Source organism: Lagopus leucura, unplaced genomic scaffold (genome assembly GCF_019238085.1).
Source record: "Lagopus leucura isolate 7727_CA_CO unplaced genomic scaffold, USGS_WTPT01 Super-Scaffold_100004, whole genome shotgun sequence".
Lineage (NCBI taxonomy): Eukaryota > Metazoa > Chordata > Aves > Galliformes > Phasianidae > Lagopus > Lagopus leucura.
In genome coordinates, this window is record NW_024962264.1 from 13,331,450 (window position 1) to 13,356,035 (window position 24,586).

Genomic DNA, 24,586 nt, shown 5'->3' on the forward strand with positions numbered 1-24,586 from the left:
CACAGTAAAGAAGAGGAAAAAAGATGACAGATGACAAGTAGATGTAGCATGTTATGCTGAACTATGGAAACAGATTAATTGCAAAGTCTGGCTTCCTGTTTTTAATATATTAGGGAAAAATATTGGAATTAATTCCTGCTTCAAGGATACAAGAATATTTGTAATTGTAGTAGCATAGCATAGTTGGTCCTGGTTTTATTTTATTATTTTACTTATCTCATTAATATCCTCAGCAGGGAATTGTGGTAATGTTCTCCCTTCAGTCTTTACAGATGTCGTCTATCATAAAATGCTCTGGAAGACTTGAGCATCTAGGTAGATCATCTTTACTGCTTCAGATAAACCTTTATTAGGCGTTTCTTCCCAAAGAACAAGAGAATACTTTTTGTCCCAGTAACTGCTTGCTGAGTTTATTCCACACACTCTGGGTGAAGGGTCCTAATTCATTCATCTCATGATTGAATTCTATACCCTTTTTTATTACAATTCATCTACAATCCACTGGGTTATGGGACTGAGAGTGCTGAATAGTGTATTGTCAGCAATTGACTATTTATTTTTTTACGGCTGATAATTATGTAAGAATCAACAAAATAGTTCTTTGATGCCTCTACAATACTGCATGCTTGTCACGTGGCCACATATATTTAGTACTCTTCTAAATACCAACAGACATTTTTTTTCTTGAAGAGTTTCATCTGACACACTGATTTGCAGTAAGAAAAACCTTATTGACAATTTATATGATACAGAAGGTTGGCAGACTGGTTTTAAATTAAATTTAGAGCAGGAAAGGATTGCAGAGAAGAAGGAAGAATAGTGTAGGGGGAAAAAAAAAAAGCAAGAACCAGAGAATCAGAATTTGAAGTCACACAGTCATTTGGGATTTCAGTCACTTTGAGTTACAGAATGTTCTGTTATTCATACTGTTTTAATTGGCACGTTAAACGCTTTAACAAGAACAGTTCATGTGCAAGTCTCTCTTATCTTTGAGAAGATATGTAATGAAAAAGACTGTTGTGAGAATGCAGAATGAACTTTATTAACATGGCGTAATGGAAAGCATTGCAAAACATACAGGTCACCATTTGATTGTCTAGGCAGTGGATTTTCCTCTTTTTACCTTTTAGAAATTATTTTGCTGGCTTATTCATCACTTTTCAGCTTCCTAAGTGCAACTTCAAAGTCCATTTCCAGGACCCAACTGTGCTGTTTTCCTACTATAAAAAAGGTTTTCAAATCAGTTGATTTATTTCTGACATTTTTATCCTAATGGATATGAGAATGTGACTCTTATACATTACTGTCACTTAGCACTGAAAGGGCCTAACACATCAACCCTGAGGCTAGGCATTCTTCTGTATGCCAGCACTTGTGGGAGTCACTGTTCATTTTGTCACTGTGCTATATGCTAGAAATACAAACGTAATTAACTGGGTGGTTTTTATAGGAATGCTGTTTCTTGCATGTCAATGCAGTTTGCAAGTAAAAATATGTATTTCATGCTGGAAAAAAAAACAAAAAAAAAACAAAGCAAAACAAGAACAAAAAAACCACTTGTGCATATAACATTCCCTCTTGGTATTTTTTATCCGTCCCTTCATGATTCTGATTTCATGCTTATGAATTGCGGGTATTTCTAATACTTCCATAGACAAATCTCCACCTGAAATCTCTGTTCTCCATCTGTCCCTTGTGTTACACAGTTGGCGTACTTGAATTGCTGCTTGCTTCATGTTGTTTAATTATTTAAAGTTCTGAAATATTTCTAATTGTTTATCTTAGGGGAATTGATGCCAACCTATTATCTAATACCACTGCAAAAAAGCTTTTGCGAAATGGAAGGCCTTGCGTTTTCCTTGGTGAATGAGCTCTGATTTCTGTAGCCAAGAGAATTCTTTAGTTGAAGATTAAATTTAATCCTATCCCCAACCTAATTAGCTCTACCTCGGTTTTTAGCCAGTTGCAGCACCCTATGGTCATGACACCTAAAATCATATGCTTTTAGGCCCCTGAAACTGCAGAAGTTTATCTGAGCAGTTAAGAAAACTCATTCGTTAAGAATTACTCAAAACATGGTCAGACACACTTAGGCAAATTAATCCCTGATGTAATTTCTCTGACTCAACTGGACTTGCAACAGAAGTTGATACAGGCATATTTTGCTTCCTTTAAAAAATTAATTAAATAAATAAATAAAAAGAGCAGGAAAGAAGGGCAAAGGACCCACAAACAGTTCCTTGGATGGTTAATTTCAGAAATTTGTCAATATTTACACGCAGGGAGGCTGGGGAAATGTGTCAGTCATCATTAACACTGCACCTTTTCTTTACACTGGGACTATTAAACAGATGTGGATATTGAAAGTCTGACTCTCCTCAGAATTTTTATCTTTTTCCTTAATTCTGATCTGAACAGAGACTTTGACCATTTCTGTCTTTACACTACTAAGTACAGTTAACGTTGTTCAATGCTGACCAGTGTGTGTTCTCAGCTCCCATGCTCTTAGCAAGAAAGAGGTCTCTAGGCTCAAAGCTTACAGGCCACGTTGCAAGAGCTTGGATTAATGGACATAATTTCACAGGGGAAATAGGTTTTTTTTTTTAATTATTCCCTTGCATGATGTTTTAATGAAATAAGAAAGCTGAAATGCTGAAAAATAGGAATGTAAATACAGCTTCTAGTATTCCAAGGGCTAGAATAGATTTTTTTTTTATTACTGAGATAGTGACTTTGATACCCATGTTCAATGGAATTGAACTAAGGCAGAAAGATCTCAGTGTCCTCGTGGGTCGATTTCACAGGAGCCCGATGGTAAATGAAGGATAATCAACTTGTGTGGGAGAGAAATGGTCATATTGCTTCAGTATCCCTTCAGTTTTTCAACTTTGACCTTCGCAGTAACTGAAATCGGCTCCTTCCAAGAAGATAAATATTCTCTTCTGTTAGATAAGCAGTTGAGAAGAATTACTCTAAGGTAGATGAAAAATAATCACAATGAGGGAATTGTTTACCAGTCACAAGTTCAGGCAAATTGTTCATAAAAACTTCTGTGGCCATAGTATTGTAAAATGCTTGAAATTTGTGTGTGGATGCTGCAACTGCAGTCATGCCTAGAATTACCTTCAAAGTGAGCAAGGTAGCACTGTATTTCTGCAATGAACATGGCCAGAACAACCTCCATAAGTACATGGCTGCAATCATATAAAACTTATGTCGCTTAAAAATGAGAGAGGTTTTAATGACAAAATGAAGAAAACCTTCTAGGGGAGGGTGGAAAAGCCAGCCCCAGAATGTTAGTGTCTTGTCCTTAGTGCAGCTATATGATGTATCTGAGTCTCTCTTCTTGGAGCAAAGCAGCATCTGTTCTGCAAATAAAGCACGAAATACTGGTTTGAGGGCAGATGTGTACATTGTTACTAATGCCTGATATTAATACAGGTTTAGTTTTTTTCTGTCCTGATACAAATTTCATCAAACCTTGCATAGTCTAGTGCTGAGTAAACTGGTAGAGGCTGCATTCCAAACAGTGTAATAATTAGTCTCGCCCACATGGATAAACATTTTCTTTCCGCCCACCATTGTAAACCTTTTTTGCTTACCTAGGACATAAGTTTCATATGGTTGCAGCCATATACTTATGGAGGTTGTTCTGGCCATGTTCATTGCAGAAATATGCTAGCCTAGGTTCATGCAGTCACTGAAAGAGATGTCTATACTGGGAGTAGCACTGGTGTGCTCAGCTGGATCAGGAGGCTTGTTTCACCAAAAATTAATCGCTCTGTTACTGTTTAGGTTTGGATTTTTTTCCTTCCTTCTGAACTGTTTATCAGCCAGTTCAGTTTTCCAATCCCAGAGTTACTTCGCTGTTGCCAGCGGTGGGAATGTGCAGGCAGGGGAGCCAGAGGCCTTTATTTTCAGCAGCAGCATTAAAAATAGATTAATTTTAACCTATTTTGATGCTGTACCAGTTTATACCAAAAAACATACTTTATGTATCTGTCTAAATGCAATCTATGAAGGCAGGAGTATCATTTTTTTAATATTTGTCACAACCTTTACTGCATGTAGATCAGACTGTAGCTGATTTTTCATTGATTTCTAAAGTTGTTGTGGATAGTACGTATCTGTGATGTATGATTAGAAAAATCCATTTACTTTATGTTTTTCAAGAAATTAAAATCAATATGCTATATTCGGTATTAATATGACTACGTGAAATGGCATCAATACTTTTTGTTCTATTTGCAAATACATTAGGAAATTTCAGGAACTTGTGGGTTTTTTAGTGAGAATAATATATGAGCTGTGGGGAGCTGTAATGACAGTTTAATCTGAAGATTCAGCCGTCTTTGGTTTATTTTGCTACCAAGGCCCCAAGATGGAATTAATTTTGTCTAACTTGCACTAGTCTATTTTATTTCTTCCTTGTGCTTTTGCAAATGGAATTGAGACAGATTTCAAGTTCCAAGGCATTTAAAAATGATAAAATATTTATTAGCCAAACAAACTTCTAAAATAATTGCAATTATGACTCTGGACAGAATCCTAAAAAAATATTGAAAAGATGCATGACTTGGAGCCAGTTGAGAATGGCCTCCTGAATAGTATGGTGAAGACAAGTGTTTTAAATGTGCTTTGATCGTCTTATAGACATTCAGATAAGAAAGCACGTCTGACATAAGCAATTTCATTTATGTTATGGGTCCTTGATTATCTAACTTTTTTAGCTTTTTTTTTTCTTCCCCATAGATCTATCAAGGAGAAGGTTTTACTTCTTTGCAAGGAGCCTGTGTGACTGTTTTTTGTTTGTTTATTTTTGTAGATTTGTGCTGTATTACTCCAGGGCATCAGAGCTTCATGAAGTTTTTCTGTGCACCACCAGCACTTTTTCCTGCCCCTTTTCCTTCTTTCCCCATGATAGCATGGTTGCAGTTAGTGAATGACTTGAGGCTTATTTGTTCTGTGTTGTGGGTTTTTTGTTTTGCTTTTTTTTTCTTTTTTCCTGTTTCCTACCCCTGAATCAGCTAGACTGGTTGCAATTAGAGAGGAATTACAGTCGGAATATATGTGTGACTAGACATCCTGAATCCACCGAATACTCAAGCATCCACTTGGTGTGCTTCTGGCATGCTTTTGTTTAGACTGATTGCCATTGCCTTATTTAGGCTCAGCAGGAAATTTGCTTTGAGAATGGAATGGCTGTTTTTTGGGGTGGTTTGGACTGATTGGTTCAATTTTTGCAATACTTGTGGAATGAGTCATGAGCATCACTGAATCAACCTGAGGTGTTATCTAAATAATCCAGTGTCGTTTCAGGGACCTTGATCTCTTCCCTCTTCTGCTGGCACATTAAATTCCTGTGATTTTTGTGTGTGCCTTACTAAAAGGCATGATTTACAGTACTGTGTGGAACAGATGTTGTAATATGGCATCTGTACTGTGTTAGTGCCTGTGGTTGTGAGAATCTAGCTTCAGTGGCCTCAGGGCTTGTTGCCATCTCTTGGTCCAAGAGACTCATCTGAGCCAAGTTTACAGTGAATACATACAGTGAATACCACCACTTCTCCTTACCCTTGTTCAAAAAGAAAACCCAAACAAACGGCTAGGCTGTGCATGGATTTTGGAGATCAAAATGTGTTTCCTGCTCCCTCCTCCTTCTCCCTCCACATCCTCTGTTAGTCCATCTAACAGCTGTACTGCGGTTCTGGAGTCTGTGGAGAGAAAGGGGTAGAAACCAGGTAATCGTTACACACATAGGGTCACACTTCACCTGTCTCTCCTCTTTGATTTGTGCATGCAGAGAATCCCTGCAGAAATCTGTGCAGAGTCATGCTGCTGTAATTATTGTGGGCGTCCCCATCACGCCCAATAATAATTGGAAATTATGAGGGAACCTTGGCTGGGGCTCCCTTCTGAGCTGGGGGTTACTTTGCTATCCTACACAGTGCTTTGAGGAAAGCAAGTGGAAATGATGCTACAAAAGAATTTTTCCAAACAGCTTCCAGCAGGTTTAGCTGTGATAGTGGATAATCAGTGGCTGTTAAAGTCTGAGAGCAGAAAAACTCTGGCTGAGATTTGACATCTTCTTCTGAATGAGAGCTAAGCAGAGAATACTAGCTTTGATCTTATAAAAATATGGAGGCTAGAGGCTGCCTTTTAACTGAAGGCATTCAAACCGTATAATTCCCTGAATACTTGTGTAGCAGACACTTGTCACTTTATAAAAAGTGGTAAATAATCCTATTATGTGCTATAGTTGAATTTATAAAGGCTGAGTTAGGGACCTAATTCAAACCTGTTTATTCAGGAAAGCACTAACTGTATTTTGAAATGAACTCTGCACAAACTGAAATCTGAATCCATAGAAACAGATACTGGATCCTGGAGTGAGCCCAGCTTTGTTGAATCATACTATATATATCACATACTGTACCAAATGCACTTCATAAGTATGGGTATATTCAGTGCTTATCAGTCAACTTTCCGGTCCTTGAAGGGTTTCCTAGAGGAAATGCATTAACCTTATTTGAGACACTTGTCTTTTCTTAGATACAAAGTACAGCAAGAATATTCAATTTTGTTGTGGCATACAGTGCTTTAAAGATTGCCAAGTATCCTTTTCCTTTTTAAAATGTCTAAGCTGTCCTTCCTTTGTGTGCTGTTTTCTGGTGATTGATGGCAGGTAGCATGGGGCTGTTTGCTGATGGAGTCCTTAAATAGAACACCAGACAACTTTGGATGTACCTGACACTGGGAGGTAGGGCTTATCAGCAGCCCTGTCTTGTTCTCTGGAGGAAGGGCAAAGAAAGTATAGTATAGGAAGTGTAAACATTAGTAAGTCTCATTTTTCACCTCTGTTGCACTCAACTTGAACAAATCTTGAATCCAGTCCCAGCGTTTCAACCAGTGCTGGCTGTAATCTAAAATCATCTGTATAGTTAAAAACGTCTTTATAATCAAAGGCATTGAGTACATACAATATTGATTTTTACCCAATTCTCAAAACTGTCACTGATTCAAGAATTTAATTGCAAAATTAAAACATTTTGGCTTGGGCCATTCTTTGTGCCTTTTTGATGAATCACAAGTTCTCTCTTTAGTTACATCATGCTTTGTTTTAGTTTTTAAATCTGGGTGGACCTTCATGGCTTTTTAATGTCTTCATAGGTTAACATAGCTTCACTATTTTCTCTTTTTTCTCTTGTCTGCTTTTGCAGCTGTCATCATCTGTTACTTTTCTCCTGATTCTTTATTACTCAATGAGTGACAGTTTTGATGCAATGTGGACTAAAATGGAAATGATGGATGAGAGATTGTTGGTTGTGAATTTTTTGTTTGTTTGTTTTTTCTTTTAATATAAAAACAAGCTGACAATTTCTTCTAGTTACCCATAGCAATTGATAGCAACACTTGGCTGAAGAATGACAGAATGGTAGGAGTTGTAGGGGGACCTCTGGAGCTCGCCTCGTCCAAACCCCTGCAAAAAATAGGCTGACACTTCCAGTCAAAAAAAAAAAGCTAAGGGCACAATAGTGGAAAGAGGAAGTATATTGCATTTCAAAGATTTCCACTTACAATATGAAGATGGTATGGTTAGCTATTTTTACTTGGATTTACTATTTTTACATTCTGCCTTTTGCTTTTGTAGGAAGTGGACTTCTCTACAAGTTGCACTTCCTACACTTAATTTTTCATTGAACTTCAGTCATGGTAATTTTCATGACCAGAGGCCTTAAAGCTTACAGAAAGAATGTAAATCCAAAAGGCTATGCACTATATTTTCCCTGTTAGATGATGAGAAAGTCTTATGCTTTAGTTTCTCTGTCAATGCTACACGTATTAAGGCATAGGTTGAATTATCCTTGCACTTTAAATTAAAACTAGTTGGACTAATAAGGGACATTTTAAGTGGTATCATCATGTCAAGCTGCGCTGCAGTTTAAAAATTGATTGATGAGTTTAGAAGTGGAAAAAAAGAAATTGCAGAAGATGAATGGGATCAGAGTGCAAACAAAATACAGAACACCTGCATCTGTTATCTCAATACCTTTCCTGTGATGCCAACACAGGCTATTTAGCAGCAGTGATAATCCTTCACTTACTCTTTGGCCTTGTCCACGCCAGTCCAGTATCTTGGCCATGGTCGGTTCTTCCTGTACATTATATTTCTCCATGCAGGGTGCTTCTATTAGTAATTACATTACCAGTTGGGTTCATTGTGAGCAAAAGTACTGAGAAATCTTCTGCTGTGCTGTACAAAGGTGAACAGGTTTGAGTAGTGGAGCAGTCCCTAAGGTAGATCTGATTTCTGCATTGTTGTAGCAGAACAGAGCAGTCATTGCTGGGGAGGATCTTTTTTTGTCTGCTTTCTGCAGTCAGTTGAACAGAGGTCAGATTTGTTGGAAGCTGCTTAATTGTACGGGCAGCACTGCTCAGACCATGAAGCACAGCTTCATGCTGTTCTCTCAGCTGTCTGCTCCTTCTGCAATGTTTGGCTTTCCTTCTTTTCCACCTCTACCGTCTCACTACAGGCCTTCCTGTGAACATGCTGTCTTGTGGCTTGAGACCAACATGCGGGCACTAATCACCATCTGGAGAGAGAATGAGAATTCAGGGCCAGCTGAACTTGGCTCAAAGTAGTATTTGAAGTGGGCCATGGGAGGCTGTACACCAGGCCACCACTCTTTTATTCCGAAAACCTTCATTCCACCACCATTCCCTGGCAGGAGGCAGCTCTCTCAGAGCCTCTGGGAGCCATGGGAGGCATTCGCTTGCTCTGATGCACTGCTCTGAGCTGAGCAGCCCCTTCCTGCACCAGCAGGTTCCTAGGTGGCTGTGAAGCAAGCTGGGCTGGGCACAGCTTCTGAACAGAGGAGCAAGGCACCATAAGTTAGTAACAAACTTTTGCCTCATTGGGATAACTAGTGGGCTATGTTCTGTATCTGCAAGAGGCAGTATTCCTGCTGGGTTTGAGACTGTGTGTCCATCCAAAATACACATATCTGCAGAAAGCAGTTTCAAGAAACATATTGACGGATGGCAGAGTGTCTTAGTGAGTGCCTTCGAGTGGAATGGTTCATTTGCCTATCGCTGTCAGATGGGGATGAGGGCCAGTATCACATTTGTGAATTTTTGATCCTACTCTGAATTCTTCCATAGCTTAGAAGGAAAAAATAAAATTGTATTCACTATCTTAGCACATAGTTTCCATTTGTTAAAGGCATACTTGCTCATCAAGAATAATTTTCTGACCCATTTCTTGGCTTCCAATCTGTCTTTATTTTCTTTTGCTTAACTGGGTCCAAGAGTATTTGCAGGGGAGAGGAAAGCAGCTGATAAGCTCCTTGTGGCCCAGATCACTGCTTGGCAGAATTCTCCAGCTGTTTTGATGGATGTTTTATGTACTAGAGGTGGGTTGTTTTCTCCATGTGATGTATGAGTTTTATTAGAAAATGCACGTGTCTCATTATATGAAATTGTGTGCATTTCTGAACAGAAGAACTTGAATTATATTCTAATAACTCATCGTATATCCTGTTCTGATATCAGTTAAGTTGTGATAATCTACTAGGATGCTTTTCTGAGCACAAAAATTATTGGCACCGTCTATATTTTTCATACAGCTTAGATGTGTACCTGCAGAGACATTTGTTTATGAGAGTTATCAGTGTCTTTACTCTTGATAAATTGATCATGAACAGCAGTGAAAGAACTGCAAAGGATTTGAACTGATTATAATATGGATGTTTTTATCAGAAGTATGGACATGTAATTTTTAAAAAAAATTATTATTATTTTCATTCTTTCTGCAAAGTTCACCATTTCTGCTGCCCAGGTTTTAAGATGTAAAGTGCCTTGCTACTCCAGAAACAGAGTTTTCCAAACTCTTATGGAATCCCAAAGAAACAAAAGTCTGGGGTACATTGAAATAGTTCTTCCATAAATTTGATTTCTTAATTTTTGTACAGAAAGTAATATGTTGAATATGTATGAAGGTAATCTATTATCGGTAGAACTGCTGACACAGTCTTTGATTATGTGACATGATGTTATCTGTAGCCTCTGAAGTACCTGAGTGCAGCACATGAATTGCACTGGTTGATCAGATTTTCTCCTGCTTTACTCCTCGTACATGTTGGGAATCGTGATGTGAAAGAAAAAGCTACAAGGTGTAGAATGAAGTAATAGTTGAAGGCATATTTTCTCTAAAACTTGAGGCCCCTGGAAAAGGTCAAAGCCCTTCTTAGTTTTAACATTCTCTTTTTATTGCAAGTAGTTATGAAGGTGTGTGTTTCAAACACCATTACTGTTTGGTCTTCCTGGGGAATAGTGGCTCATTATTGCTGTGGCTTCATTGATTCAAGTGGTAAAAGCTTGCACTAAAATGTATCTAAAGCTATGACTGCTATGTATCATTCTTCCTAATGAAATTTGTATTAAAAGCCCAGATACTTTTAACTGTAATTCCCTACATTAAAACAATGCTAATGTTGCAAAAATTAGGCAGTCAAAAGTCAAAAAATACTGCAGTCAGTTTTCTCTGCAGTGTTAAACTGATATTCATGTGCATAAACACTGTAATGCACTCTTTTATTACATGTTTTTTTTTCCTCAAAGAGGCTCCAACCTCATTAAGTACATGAAATGGAAGTTGTATATTTCATTGTTGCAGAAATTAGGAGGTGTGTGGTGAAAGGACGAGAGAATTGTTAGAAGAAAGGAATATTGGAAAGGACAAAGCAAATAATGCCATTCTTATCCGCTGTAATCCGTTCCTGCATCTGCCACAGAATAACCCAGAGAAGTTCCTTAAATTTTGATAAGTAGTCACTTATTGGATATCTTGTTTACTATGAACCTAACTCAATGTTATAAATGTGCTGAGCTCTCACAACCACTGCTGATGTCTAGGGCAGCTTTTCTCTGAAATACAAAAAAAAAAACTTTAAAATGCTGTATAATCTGATAAATCAAGTATTGAGTTTCAGTTTAGGCTGTGGATTCTTGTATTTCTTTTTTATTTTCACTGTATTGCACTTCCCTTCCTTGAAAAATGGGGACAGTAACGAAATAGACTGGAATAGCTGGGATGATCAGAGCACAATACTACGGAAACAACCAGGAGAAAATAAGTAACTTTGTCTCAGCATGGGGTAGCGTGTTGTGAGTAGTGAGTAAGGCCAGGGGCCAAGATCTGAAGGAGCATAACCAAGAGGTTATAATAATTCACTCTCTGAGTTTTGTTCTAAGTCCCAAATGAGGCAGAAGACTAGCTGAAAAATTGTGTGCGTGTATAACTAAGGGCAGTAGCAAACCTCTCTGTGCAGTGAAGCTGAACTAAGATTTCTGTTGTTACCTATTCTGACTCTTGACTTTTCATCTCAGTGGGCTTTTTCATCTTATGTGTTTTATTTAGTACTATGAAAATTGTGTATATGTATAAATAATGATAATGTAAAAGTATGCTTCTGGATATAAAATCCTCCATATTTGTATGGGTAACTTCTACACATTGAATATATACACCTGCAGTGCAGGCATATAGATAGTCTTTATTTCAAAGGAAGTCTTTATTCAACAGGTCTGTTACTGTTAATAACCAGATTGTGTCTGTGCTGAATGCGCAGCTGTAAAGAACAGGGTATTGGAGATGATGTTTCCCTCTGGATTGCTACAATAAACTCTTGTTTTGGTGCTTTGATTTAAAGCACTGAAAACCTCTAAAGGAATGTGTCAGATACGATAGAGTATTCTTTTCCATTTGCAGTACAATGGAGAAAATGTTCTCTGTCTCTCTGGAGAGATAAATAGGTAACGACAATACATTTAACTGTACTTAAAATGAAAGCCTTTTGAAAGGTCTCTATTGAATATTAAGTAGATCCTAATATAATATACCTCAGATCAGAGTATAGGATTTTCCCTAATAATTTCCAAACTACTGCTTGTCTTAACTACAGAGGACACTCTACAGTAAGGCTCATTTTGGCTATGGATTTAAGAACCCTAGGTCTAATGCGGCCTGTAGGATGACTGAGCTGCAGGAGTATTTGCTGAATGATTCATTGAGCAATGTTCTCATCAGCTTCAAAGAAAGGTACTTTTTCTTTCTGCTCATTTAACAGAAGAAGCTGCTGTAAATATAGATATTGACAAGAGGCTAAAGGAATCAAATGGATGGTGTGTTTTCTCTTCCCTTTATACATCCATCCTGCTCATATGGTAGATAATAAGTAATCTTAGTGTGATACTTTTCCAAGTTACAACTGTTTGCATTTATATATTCCTCATACCAACTCTGAGCTCCAAATACCTTTCTAATTCATAGATAATACAGGAATTGTATGTGTAAGTAGGGAAAACACAGACAGCAAAGCCAGGAATTCAGAAATACCAAATGTCCAAAATTGACTATGCAAATGTATCACATACCACCCAAATGAGGCACTGTCCAAATAAATAAATAAATACATTGTATTTTAGTGAACCAGTATGAAATATTACATCCTAAATAAGGTGTGAATCCAAACTATCTCTGCTGCATTTACAGCCCTTGTTATTTAGTGTTGATGCAGCTCCTATCAGCCTGTAACTAGCGTTGCTTCTCCTGACAATAGCAGCCATAAACTGTTGTTCTGCATGGAAAGACAGGATGGAGAGCCATACAGCACTGCAAAAGAGATGCATGTGCTGCAGGTGGCATACAGAAGCACTTGGATTTGGGAACTGGAAAGTAAAGCAACTCAAATTTGGAGCTGCCACTTTGATTGCAGTGTATGGGGTAGCTGAGCAATGTAAATGGAATGCAAAAACCTAAATTTTAGTGGGAACAGAAAATGCGCATCTTGTTTTTAAGATTGTTAATGTTATAGTTGTCCTTTGCCAACAAGCCACTGGCATATCACTGATGTTCTATGCTAAATGCCTCCCAGGTGTATTCATTAGACCAGGTGGCTCCTGCCAGCCATGTGACATCATGACATCAATTACAAACAATCTTAACCAGTATTGATTTTCTATTATGTTTCTGTTGACTCTTGATTCTTTTCCATAGTAACTCCTTTTCCTCTACAGATGGAGGTGGGAAAGCTGCAAGTGGTCTGACCCTACCACTGCAACTAGCAGTGGGATATAAAAGTTCCAGTCTTAGCCAGGGTTGAAGGCAGCTCAGTGTTTTAGGGCTCTGCAATTGTATTGTCTAGATTAGACTTTTGCAACATAGCTGGCTGTGTTATTCACTACTGGCCTTTACTCAGGCACACTAATTTTCATCCTCCATATCCAGCCTTAGTGACCCCTCTGTGGAAGCTCATCCACTTTATAAAGTTCTCCAGTTATTATGCCAGAGGCCAGCAAAGTCAAATGATGTATGTCTGTGGCAGGCATCTAATCAGAGTGATTTGTAGGCACTCTGAGAGGGACTGAAGTCCAACTGGTGCCCCAGTGATAAAAGCCCACTGATTAATCCCTACGCTCCTTGGCTACACTTTGCTGTGATTTGCCATTTGTGGAGAATAAATAAAGCATGATCCATTTCACGATCAACTGCTGGAAAATAGTTGCTTGTTAAATTCTCCTACTCACAAAAATGAGAGAAGTTCTTGTCTGGGATTCTACCCTAGTCTTTTTTTCTGAACTTCAACTGTTAGTTGATAGGTTTGGTGTTCCAGAAGCGTTCCCTAATGAGCAGACGTAATATAGTAGATGCTGGGGGATTTAATTATTTATGTATTTATAATCGGTTTTGCCAGGATGGTATGCCTGTCCATAAATAATTTTAAATACCTGACAAGTGCATTGAAGGATTGGCTGGCAAAGAGAAGGTAGTCTTTCTGAAAACTAAGAAACATAGCACATGATCTGTTGCACAAGAAACTGCTTTGTCTGTGAACGTCTGTTATGGGACCTTTTTTATCTTGAGAGTCCTTTTACCACGGGAGAAGGAAAATATTTACTCACAGACATTTAAATTAATTTTTTTGCTATTTCACGTATTTCACACACTTTATGCAGTATATGTAGGTCTTAAAAATTCCGTTTTGAAATTATATGCTTTTCCTTGTGTAGTCTTGCTTTGTATTTCACTATATAGTTGTAGTTCTCTGCTTAACAATCACAGTTGGCTTTCTCGACAGATGAAATAGTAGATTGAGGGTAATTTGCATGGGTAATTTGAGGAAGAGACTGGTTTACATTGTTTTTCCTTAATTATTGCGCCTGGATAAAGCAGCAGATTCTGCATCCTGACTGAGAAATGCATAGGTTACTCTGAAAGTAATGCCTCGTATTTATGTCCTTGGAAACTATACATACAAATATGCACAATAACTCTATTTGACAGAGCAAATTGTCAGCTACAAAACAGTACTTTTCAACACGATCACCACCGTTAGTTATGCATTTTCATCAGCCTGTATGCCATGCTTGTAAAAATCTGCATGGCCATCTGGAATGTGGTTTGCCTTTGTGGTTGCTGTTGTCACTGCTGAAACACATTGCTCAGTGCCTCACCGTGCTCACATTCACTGTTCAGTCTCCACAAACATTCAGCAAGTTGATGAATGTCAGTGGGTGCCTTTTTTTTGCGTGGAGGAGTTAAATGACATCCCTTTGCTTCATATGCACATCCATGTTGGACACCATTTTGTCAGAATGTCTCTCTGCTGCCATCTGTCACACGACAACGACATGTAATGGAATATTGGTAGGAAGGTTCAACCTCTACTGCCAAACCTCCAGCACCCACCTCTGATGTTGTGGGCCAATGTAATATAATAGGAGGCATTACTTTTGGAACAGCCCTCCTATATTGTAAATGAAAAGCAGTTCTTTATTTATTGTGTTTTTTCGTTGTTTTTTTTTTTTTTTTTTTTTTAATGCAAACAAGTGCTTGCAGAATCTAGTTTGTTATTAAGCTGTCTTCATGGTTCAGTGAGAGTTGACATCCTGCATCTGGGATGCAGACGAGAAATTATGGAGCTCTCTCTTACCTTTACAGCTGAACATGAGATCTGTGATGGCAAAGGGAATTGGTTTTTCAAGAACAGTAAAAGTAGGGCTGCAGAAAGGACTTCTCTGCTGGGTTACCATATGACAGGGTGACATGAAAGGCAGCACTAAGGTTGGAGGAAAGAGTGCAGAAACAGTTTTGTGGCATGAAGCTAGCACAAAGCTTTGTCCTAGGAGACAGGTAATATTTACCCTAGAAGCAAAAGCTGCTTCTCATTGTCCCTAGACCAGGGAACTCTCTAACTGGTGACTAGAAGCCGTGACTGGGGTGCTAAGGAGAAAAAGGAGTTAGAAATAGAGAAGGATACTTTTCCACAAAGTGATTTGCTGGAAAGACAGGTTTAGAAAATAAACCACGATACCATTATTCTAAGAACTGTAAGAAAACAAGATTTTCTCTTAGTCTACTCCGGGTTTGCTGTTTGTTTTCCTAACCAGTGCTGTTTTGGGTAAATAAATAGTGTGTAACGATTAGCTATGTTTGACATTCTAGCTTAGTGTTGTAGTATGAGAGAACTGCCTATTACAGTGCCCAGAGCAGATATTTTTTTCCCTCACAATTCTGGTATGTATTCAAGTTAGTTTTCTTCTGTAATTTTATTAAGGACACCTAGGTTTTGAGCCTGCTTTTTGTTACTCTCAACTGCACGCTATGGAAAAATTAGAAAGACACACCCCAGCCTGGATAGAGTCATTCTGAATTCTAAAGAGACGCTTACTAAAGCAACCATCTCCAGAAGGGGTGAGCATGTCAGTCACTAAATCAATCACAAGAAGATCCAAATGCTCAAGTTAAACTGAAGAGTGAAGGTCTTCAAATTAATTCTCATGTCTGAAAAGACACGGCCTTCTGTGTGCCAGGGCAGATTATAGGATCGATTCAGAACTGTGGGGATCCTTTTTTTTCTCTCCAATTTTTCTCTCTGTTCAGTAGATAAAACAGTAGATAATACATCATTCAAAGCTAGCACTGTTGATGCTAATGGCGGCATGTCATTTTAAAGGAAAGGAATGTTTTGTTGATAGTATGGCTTTTTGCTTTATGATTTGGCATGCTGTATGCAACAAGATGTAGTGATGTCAGCTTTGAAAGTATTACAAGAGCTTTTACCTAGCTTTGTGACTGCTGCCGGAATTTGTCATCAGAATCACTGCCACATATTGTCTTTGTTAAGAGTACAGTCTTTTATAGATCATTACATACTTTCGTAACACTGTGTTAACATGTGTCAGCTAGGAAATTTGGAAAATTTAAAACTCTAAACCTCTCCACACATCTGTCCATTCGTTAGTTCTTTACTCCAAACAAATAAAGAATATTAAGGGGGAAAAATTAAGTGGGTTTTTTTGTTTGTTTGTTTCTTTGTTTTTTGAATGATTAATCTGATTTTCAGCTGATTCCTGGGACTGCTTGGGCATCCGCACAAGAAATGACAGTCATGAAAATAGCTTTTGTTTGAAGAAAAATCCTTCACTTCAACAGAAGCAAAGGGAAAAAAAAAGACTGTGTGAGTTTGAGCATTAGTGTCTTCTGTCTGTTTTTCCAATTGACTACTATTATTCTATGTGTGTGTGTAAAATGCATTCCCAAGCCAGTTAGAGCGCACTAGGGTTTCTCAGGTTTATTGTCTCTGTGGTTAGCGGCAGTTAAAAATCCACTACGATATCTACTTAGGCTAAGCAATGAAGCTTTTCTGTTTATCTATGAACATTCTGATTTATTTATTGAATCAGCAAAAAATAAGTTTCTCAGTTTGGAAAGTAATTGACAACATCACCAAATACATTTAATTTTTTTAATTTTTTCCCACCAACTACTGATAAGACCTTGATTTTTTAGTTAGCCTTCTCCTTTGCCCTCATTCCATATGGTTCTGCAATGACACTTGAACTTGGCATTAATATTGTTAGCGGGAACAACCTTTTGAGTCTCTAAAAACTTTGTCTTGATGTTTGCTCCTGAAAAGGGCTTTCAGGATAGCTGAGAAAAGGGAAGAAATTGAGGTCTTAATCACAGATTCCCTGATAGCTTTTTTAAGGACAAAGTCGGACTCAGAGATAAGTCTGATTTCTTGATACATGTAGTGTCAGAATTTCTTCTAAGTGAATATATTAATGTGCCTGTGTTTTCATTTAATTTCTGAGTTGCCCATCCCCCTTTTTGAGTGCTTTGCATTCTTGAAATGTGAGGTGTGCTTTGTCTTGTTTCTACTAGTGGTGCAAGCTGCTTTAAGAAGATTCATATTTTTGAGCTTGTTGCCAACTGGTTAAGGAACCATCTGTTCCAGTGTGGAGAGTTTCTCCCTGGATGACCAACTGTGTGAAAAGGCATTATGAGATAGCTGGGAAGAAGTGTCCTGCTCACTCAGACAGAACTGAAGCATTCCTGATGGCATCCTTGCAGAATGTGTCTGTAGCTACCATGTGAGCCCTGCTCACACTGTTCTTGCTGAAACTTTGCAATGAGGCTGCTTCCAGGAGGTCGGGTCTTCAGTCTGTTCTTCCGAGTGGCTCTGCTATTGTACGTGTTGGGGTACTGATTGAAATCAGACAGTTTGTAAAGGGACATGTGGAAAAACATCCAGAGGAGGAAGATGCTGCTTTTTTTGGTGGTGATGTTGTGTCTAACTGTATGTTCCTTTCCTAGCTGCCAGTCCCTTTATAGCATCGTGAGTAATGGCTGTAGATAAGCTATCAATACTATAAAGGTAAAAGTTTCTGACTTCTGAGGTTTGTGTCTTGGAACATCCACAGACTGGATAGAGACAACACACGTCAGTGAACAAGAGCAGACAAATAATCCATCTTTTTAATAACTAGCTTTGTCCAAAAATGCAAAAACTGCAATTTCAACTTGGTAGAAACTTTTGTCTTTAACACCTCTCATGCTTCAAAGCAAAAACTAGAACAAAGAATGTTGACTTTATGTGTGTGTGTGTGAAATGTATTCCCAAACCAGAGTTCTTGACGAAGAAATAAGTTTAAATTTAAAAAATGTTAATGACATTCTACATATGACTTTATTTTTAACATCTACTTTGTAGACAGAGCTGTTTGTAGTGGAATAGATGTATTTTTCTAAAATTGAGTGCCAATTTAAAAAGGTGAATTTCAACAAACAGCCATTTTCTCTAGAAAATCTCTAGAAATTTTCTAGAGAAAGTGTCTGTGTTAGATAGGAATTTGTGAAAAGCGTCAGCTTCCTCCAAGCAAAATTCCTTCTCATAACTTGTTCTTGAGCTCCACTGCATGCTGACTGCAAAATGTCAGCAGGTACATGAGGAGCCCGAAATCTCCAGAGCCCCTGGTGGCAGGAATGCACATAAATTACACTGCTTCTAGGCTGGAGAGGAGGAGAAGTGGCATCACTGGAATTACAAATGACAAATCTTAGCTAGGTGAAGTAAATGACATCCTAGGTTTTCCTATCAATATAACCAAGCAGTCACATTTGAAAAGAAAGGTTACTTATAGGAGTTGCCCAGCCAGGTAGAATTTTGGGAATTTGCATTAATTCATGTCTAAGACTTCCAAATTGGGCTTTTTCTAAGTGATACTTCTTATCTTTTTAAGTTCTGGAGTCTTTGTGGTAATTTATCTCTTAACACAAGTAGTTAGCCTTTGACATTAGAGAAAAACTAGATAGATTTGGTGAGCTGATTTAAAGCTTAGACTTCTGAATGCCTCTTTTCCTACAAAGAATTGTAGGTGGGTTTTTTGTTTTGTTTTGTTTTGATTCTCCCAAATTCTACCTGTGAGTGTTCTAATACTCTGTCTGTATGTATGCTCTGTAATGCTTCTTTTATCTGCTTGAGTGATCTTCTTGAGCTCTGCTTTATGCAAAGCACAGCCAAACCCTTCTCAGAGATTATGAGTTGCAGTATGTACTTTTAAGGTACCCTAAATGAGCAATGTGCAATATAAGCAAAGCATTTGCATATTTGAATGAGGACTGAAAGTGTTGAAATTGTAGCTGCTGACAGGAAATTGATGTACCAGTTGGTATTTACCTAGCAGAAATTAGTTCCCTGTGATCAGTTTTATTAAACTGGACACAGAATGTAAGTGTTCCGTCGAGGGTTAAAAAACCTGTTCCTTTCAAAGATAAGCGTTAAACGTGTTTCATCACTCCAGTATTTCTAGTTTCTCATTGCGTTCCTTGTTTCTTTTTTTTTTTCCTGAAAAATACCACTATAAAACAGATAAGTAAGCTTTCCTGGTCAGCCTTTGAGTTCCTCCTAGAACCTGTGCTTTACACTTTGAATGCAGCTGGTCACTGACAGAATCTTTGCAGAAGGAGTTTCTCCGCTTAGAACATTCTCCAGTGGGACACCAGCAAATGCACCCAGGCTCCACCTTTCATTTGCTGAGCACACAAGCCAGACATCGCAGTGGAGCATAAAGTTACATCTGAATGAAAAGGTTATTTCCTATTGCAAGTCACCAACTTTCCTGTAAATCGGACAAGTCCCTGGGGAGCCTGACTGTCATGAAGAGGTTCAGGTGTTTTCACACTCAGATGCTTCAGGGCTGCTTGATCTGTCAGTTTTCCCTACTGTGGGGATGTATGAGTAAATTAATATTTATTATTAATAGAGCACTGCAGTGCGCCAGATGCACCGCACTTGTTAACTTTGCCACATTGGACTACGTCTCAAAGTGTTTGAAGTCTGTTTCTAGAAGGGTGAAGATCTGCATGTGACAGATTTTTGGATAAGAGTGGATAAATGAAGCTTTTAAATATGAGGCTTGGATAAGATTTAAGGTAGCATACTAGCAGCACAGAATCCAGGAAAGTGGCCATCTCTCCCATCTACTGAGCAATCAAGCAATAGGTCTGGACCCTGTTTTGCACACAGGGAATCCAGTGGTTGCAGCTTTTCCTAGTTGTGTCCATTCTCTCATACCTGTATAAGAGAGAAAGAGTCAGCAGTTCTATCCATGGTATGTGAATGACAAGAAGTGCCTCATGTTGGTTTGAGAACCAGAGCGGATCTCTCTTTCTTTAAGGTCAAGATGATTCTCATAGACTTTCCATACTCTGGTCTACTTACAGAGTCAGGGCAATTCAGTAGTTTACTGAACCTCTCATTTACCTGTCTATTTTCCTAGTAAATTTTTAAGCAGATGGATTGTGTTTTTTCTCTAGCTATGGTAAATCTATCAGGGAACTAACCTTGCAATGAATCACTTGTATTTTTCAAACCTATGTGCATAAAACTAAACACCTGCATCCATATCAGTCGCTTCAGGCATTGGAAGGAAAAAATGGGGCTTGCTTTTCAGAGCAATTAATTCAGTGGCGGGACTTGCAAGTACCAGGGTAAAAATTAATTATACTCAGGACTTACAAAATTCAGGATTCCAGGCAAACTTTCAACAGACATGCCTGAACATTTGAGCCACTATGTTTCTTTATTATAAAGATTTTCCTCCTCTCTCTACTTTTAATTTCCTTTTTCTCCAGTTATTTTAGGAATATTTATTTTACTTTTTTTTTTCCTGTCTTTGTTTTAGTAAATCTCAGGAGAACAGAGTAATGGAAATATGGCTGGAAGGGTCCTTGAGAGATTACTTGTACCCTCAGTTCTTCACCAATATGAAAGCTGAAGCATATGACAAAGCACAGTAGAAGGCACTCCTAGCCTTGTTGGCTTGGGCTGTGCAACATTGTCAGAACTTCTGGATGAAAGCAGTGCTACCAGGAGATAACAGCGGGGCACACACTGAAAAAAAATGAGCTGAAGCTGTAGAATATCTCTTTCCCGTATCAAGAATTTCTCAGCACAGGCTCTGACCTAGTTCTTTTGTAGTCCTACCTAAGTTTTAAGGTGCTGCCAGGAGATAACCACAAGGCTCAAGAAGGACACAAAGGTTTAGGGTCTGCAGATTGGAAGCGGGGCAGAGGGTGCATGAGCTCAGAGAGAAGGTGGGCATAATGGAGGCAGGTGGAGCAGTACTAAATCAGGTAAAGCAAGCTGGCTAGAAGATAGTGCTGGTTACGTGGGAGAAGAGACTGGAACAGACTGCTAGGTTATTATTTTTTTCTCTGCTCCACAACAAGATCAGCTTTTTCTCAATTATCTAAATATTCTTGAAAGATGTTTGCCTGTAGAAATAGTGTAGTAGTGTAGGCCTTTGGGAACTGTTCAGGCAATGTATTCCTTACTTTTTACTGTCTGCTAGTCGGAACGTTTTCTCAGATCTGCCTGGCTGTCCAGAGCCTCTCTCTGCTCTTTGTGCCACTACCTTTTGAGAGGAGCATTTTATTGCCTTAATGGTTGGAGTTCAGCACACTTCAACCGTGTTTTGCAGTATTACTGCATCTTACTGAACTCATTCTTGTCTTTGATAGTGTCTTTGGTGTGTATGGGCATGATTTTAATGGGCCCAGTTGTCTCTGGCGTTGTGACAAGTGAACCTATGAATCTCATTTTTCAAACCATTACAGGCTTCTGAGTCTGGATTAGAGATTTCCAAGAACATCTATAATCTTAGAACAGACATCATTTTATTAATTCAAAGCTATGAACAGATTAAGATATTTTTTTTTACTATACTTGCCATAAACTATCACTAAGTAGATATTCTTACAGCTTATTCACAGTTCATAGTTACAAGACTTTTCAGCCCTGCTTGTAACCTTCTGAAATTAAAATACATAAATTTAAGCCACTTCTACTGCACTTAAGGCAGCAATTGAGTGTTGCTTACTCACAGTTACAGTTACCTGTTGGCCGAAAAAAGTGGTGGGCTCTCCATAAGTTTTTTATTATGAGTAACATGCTGAATAGTAGGTAGCTGAGTTCCTTATGCTCAGCAGCACTTCTAAGCAATTGGTCAAGGCTGATAGTGTGTAGGAGTTTGTGCAAGTTTGCTTCTGAACTGGTGAGTAAACAAGCACTACCTTGTCTGCGTCCCAAATCGTATTTTTATTTCCTGTACAGTCCAGTTATTTTAAAGGCGCTTCATTTCATTCCTTCAAATAATAGTAAACATGCTCTTTTTAAACAGGAAAAAAGTGGTCAAAGCAAATGTTGCAAAGCCTATTGTGGAAAACAACTGTGAACTCTGTCATGTACTGTTATTACTGTTGGGGAAGTGCTGCTCTCTTAGTTCTGTCACTGAAGATAAAAACAAGTGTTTTGTTCGTTTATTTGTTTATTCCTTTTGTTTGTTTTTGCACGTTTTTTTTTTTTAATTATTTTTAGATGCAATGGAGATTGTGAGAAAAATTTGAAAGTGGATGTTTTAGGAAAAGCTGAATATGTGTGCTTGTCAGTTACCTGCAAATGAAGCAGAGTAAGGCCGATTAGTCTTGGTCATTGGAATTCTTTCCAGGACACAAATAACATGAAACTAAGAACAACTGTGAGAGCAAAGGCATCTAGAGGGTACACAGTGCAGAGACCCTCCCAAAGTTCTCCTCCACTTTTTAAAGGAGCTCTGAGACCTGGCCTAAAGAAATTCTTCTTGAATTTCTCTTGGCTATTTAATGTTTCTATAGCAAATGTGACCAGATCAACCTGGGGCTGGATGAGAAGACACATTGAAAAATATAGCACCTTTTGAACTGCAGCTATAACCTGCCAGACACCAGGCAGATTTGCCTTAGGTGAAAAGGAATGAATACTGAGTAATAGTTTTGCCATCAGCATGCTTTAGTCCCTTTTTTTTTTTTTGTGAGGAGATGTGAATTCCTTTATTTGCCAGATTGTGGGAGAGCACACTGAACAGTCTGGTACCCCAGCACTCAAAGTCCGCTACAGTTGGTGAATAGGCCTGGAGCTTAGCACGGGAGATGCTAAGGTTGAGAAAAGTAGATGGTATGATTGGGTATGTGTCATACATGTGTCTGGCTTCTTTTTTTGGGTTGGGTTCTCCATCTGTAATCTGAAGATCACTGTTATTCTGTGCTTTCCAGAAATCTGCAGCTATTAACAAGGTAATTTTCTTAGCCGTCTGTAGGTTGTTTGTGATCTTAAAGCGTAAGAATTTGTCCTATAAAGCTTGAGCAAGTCTCTTTCACACAAACAAGCTTCTCGTTTCATTGTAAGATGTGTGTATATATATGTGTGTGTATGTATGTTTATATATGAAAAAGAATGTTGTTTGAAAAGTTTGACTTCTCTGTAAGTTGTCAGCCAGGAAACACTGTGTAGGAAACAGATATGACCATCCTTTTAAAAAGTTTTCAAGTCAGTTATGTAATTTAGCTTTGAGGCATTACCTCCATCCAATCAAAAACAGATAAAAAATACCTAGGTAACATTTTCATAAATATCAACAACGGTAAATTAGGTTTTCTTCCAATTAATTCTTTCAGGCTATACAGGATACATGTATATCTGCTCCATGTGTCTGAACAGGAAGACAACACGTTAGAGGCTGGTTTCCTAGCCAACCAGTGCTTAACTGTAATTTTTCCTACAATGAAGCAGAAGTAAGAGTGAGTGGGTCTGTTTTGTATTTAAAACAAAGCAAAACAAATTAAAAAAAACACCTTGTATACTAAACAGTTAGAAACTCCCTTAGTATTCTTACATCTCTTAAAACAAGAAAGAGGTACAGCTTATAGCCGTATACAGGTATTGCACAGGCTCTTTTCTTGCCCAGTTGTTTTATTTTGTCATTGCAATCTTGCAACATGAAGTGGCAGATTTTTGGATCACACATGACCTCAGTATCAGGCTGTTAAGGTTTTTAGTCCTTGTTCATGGAATTTTGACATTGTATGAACCACATGGTTGTACTGACTTGTCTCCTGCCTTTAGAAGACCTCTCCTCTCACCGCAATTAAGAGAGGAGGGAAAAGTGCAATAAATACATCTCAAAAGCATTCAGATGACAGTTGCAACACATTGGAATATGTGGTGGGTTGCTTTTTTTTTCAATTGTTTATGGTTTTAAGAGCTAGTGTTTGTTTGATTTTCTGTTTGCACTTGTCCAGTCACAGAAGAAAGCCAGGCAAGTTGAGTACTGCAGGATAGTTGGTTCATGGCAGCTGATAGAGTTCAGGATTATTTCTTTGTTCCCATTTTTCTGCCAGTCGGTAACTCCTAAGCCAACAGAACAGGTCGAGATACCTCAGATATCTCAGCTTCCTTATCATTTAGCATTTTCACCAAGCTGAAGCACAAATTACGATGTTATTCCCACAAGTAAACAATTACTAAGTCCATGTCTGGTGATTCCTTTGAAACCTCAAGATGTCTTGTAGCGTGACTGATAGATTTGATTAAATAGCCCCCATAAGACTGCTATTGCAGAAGAATGATTAAGCCTAAATTATCTGAAAGACACTGGCTCAGGATATAAACAATGCAAGAGCAACTGGTTCATGAACTGCAGCATGATATATCCTGGAGTTATATTAATGAGAGAGTGGGGCTATTAGTGAATAAGCTAAAGCAAGCTGAGGTTTTGTTTGCTTTTGGCTTCATGACTTCTACCCTCATTCTCTGCATGTGGCTCAACATTCAAAAATACTTATGAAAGGGAGGGAGCAGAGATGGAGGAGAGGAAGGTAGGAGCAGAGAAGCAAAGGGATTTATGTTTTTGTTTACATCTGGAA

The 24,586-nt window shown here is 38.3% G+C and overlaps 1 long non-coding RNA gene across 2 annotated transcripts in view; it reads left to right on the top strand.

The window, feature by feature from the left end:
* LOC122180249 overlaps nt 1-24,586 on the top strand; it is a 193,915-nt gene that overhangs the window by 94,951 nt on the left and 74,378 nt on the right. The window lies entirely within an intron of this gene.